Source organism: Camellia sinensis, chromosome 11, assembly GCF_055761805.1.
Source record: "Camellia sinensis isolate YWXY chromosome 11, ASM5576180v1, whole genome shotgun sequence".
NCBI classification, from domain to species: domain Eukaryota; kingdom Viridiplantae; phylum Streptophyta; class Magnoliopsida; order Ericales; family Theaceae; genus Camellia; species Camellia sinensis.
This window is the reverse complement of record NC_138971.1, coordinates 95,746,768-95,749,014: the sequence shown is the minus strand read 5'-3', so window position 1 is coordinate 95,749,014 and position 2,247 is coordinate 95,746,768. Positions and strand designations below refer to the sequence as shown.

Sequence of the window (2,247 nt, the reverse complement as noted above, 5' to 3'; positions counted from 1 at the left end):
TCAGTTTAGTCCTCAGCTCAATTAGTTCAAGAAGAAAAGTTCTATCAGTTCAAGATTACCATGCAGCTCAACTGCTTCACTAACTACACCTATGGTGGTTAGAGAATCTGTTAGACAATCTGTTACTAGTTATTAAGTTGTTAACACACATGTAAAACAATTAGATTAGTTAGTTAGGATATTAGATACACATCTATTGTATATGAGAAGTTGTATAAATAAGTGATCAAGGATCACTGATATTTTCAAGAAATGAGAAAGTGATATTTTCCAAATGGTATCAAAGCTAGCTATGTCACACCCCAAACCCGCCCCTAAAAGTTTGGGCATGACCACTTCAGAAACGGACACTTAACCTGTTATATATATAATATATGGGGCCTGAACGAAAGCATTAAATATCAAAATTTGACAATAGAAACAAACTCCATTGAGCTACTACTATCATGCCAGGATCACAAACTTTAAACAGACAAATAAAATCTAAAACATACATCTGAATATCGGATATATACGCACATATACACAAGCCCAGCTCTATAATTGGGCATACACCAAAACATTTCGGAAGAAAGTGTTATACACATTTCAACCTTAGGCCAACAACTAGAGTGCAAAACCAAAGTTCGTCAAAACTTCATGAAAATAAGAGCAGCTTCTCTTAGGCTTGGACATGGAAAGGTTGACCAAAGAGGACAAGCGTCATGGTTTAGGACTGACCACTTGGTTGGTTACCTATAGAAACAGACATAACATAGGGTGAGCCAAGCTCAGTGAATAGTATGATACATAAATGCACAATTTAAACATAATACATAACAATGCATAAATAAATGCGAAGATCATGTAGTTAATCTATTCCTGTTTTCATGTTATATGGCCTTAGGCCCCAGTCGTGAGTCATAATGGTTTTAAGCCCATGAACACATTAACATTAAGCTTTTAAACATAATGGCATATAGCCCTTGAACATATGGCATGGAGCCCTTAAACATGGTGGCATATAGCCCTTGTACATATGGCATGAAGCCCTTGTCAGAATGGCATAAAGCCCTTATCAGAATGGCATTACAGCCCTTGAACATATAAATATATGAACTCAAGAGGTGTCTCACACGGATTCCAGAGGTGACTCACATTGTAGCACTTAGTTCCGTGTAGCACTTTGTTTCATATTAGAATGGCATAAGCCCTTATCAGATTGGCATTACAGCCTTTATCAGAATGGCATTAAGCCCTTAAAACATATTGGCATTAAAGCCCTTGAACATGCATATATGAACCCAAGAGGTGTCTCACACGGACTCTAGAGGTAACTCACATCATAGCACTTAGTTCCATGTAGCACTTTGTTTCATTTCATAACAACTTATACAGATGGCCATGAGCCTCAGAACTTTCACAAAATGGCTTTCAGCCTCATAATTTTCACATATGTATGGACTCAAGAGGTGTCTCACATGGACTCTAGCGGTGGCTCACAATGTAGCACTTTGTTCCATACCAATAATTAGCAGGTCTTACAGACCAAACCATACATAAATGTCATACTATAAACGGAAATAAATTCATACATATGCATTATACTTGAATCATTAACAGAAATCAGAATTCATACTTACTTATACTTAGCCTTTTAATAGCGCTGGCAAATCAATAAAAAGCATTCTTGTTAGTTCTATAAAGAAATTCCTCAACATTGTGAACTTATAATACACTTGAACTTGTACATATGTAAGCATGTAACGTAGCTTGTAACATACTTACGCTTGTATCGTACTTAAACTTGTAACATACTTAAGCTTGTAACGCACTTAAACTTGTAACATACTTGAACTTATAACATGCGTATACTTGTAACATACTTGAATTTATAACATACATGGACTTATAACATACTTGGACTTGTAACATACATGAACTTATAACATACTTAAACTTGAAAACTTGTAACACATTTAAACTTGTACATACTTGTCCTTGTAACCTTACTTAAACTTGTACATATTTGAACTTGTCACACATATATAAACTTGTAACATTCTTGACTTAGAGCATACGTAAACTTATAATAGACTTAAACTTAGAACATACGTAAACTTATGACAGACTTAAACTTAGAACATACGTAAACTTGTAACTTAATTATTTGAACCACGGTATTATTATCCCTGGGTAAGGGCCTTGTGCTAAAGATGATGTGAATACTTCTACATATATGAATAATCATTAAGTTAATAGAAAACA

At 34.8% G+C, this 2,247-nt stretch overlaps 1 long non-coding RNA gene across 1 annotated transcript; it reads right to left on the bottom strand.

The window, feature by feature from the left end:
* Positions 1 to 293: 293 nt before the first annotated feature.
* On the bottom strand, positions 294 to 1,969 carry LOC145803180 (uncharacterized). Its single transcript, XR_014345300.1, has 3 exons — positions 1,623 to 1,969; positions 495 to 735; positions 294 to 381 (listed from the first exon to the last, which is right to left on the bottom strand). It is a non-coding gene; the product is annotated as an uncharacterized LOC145803180 (long non-coding RNA).
* Positions 1,970 to 2,247: the final 278 nt, after the last annotated feature.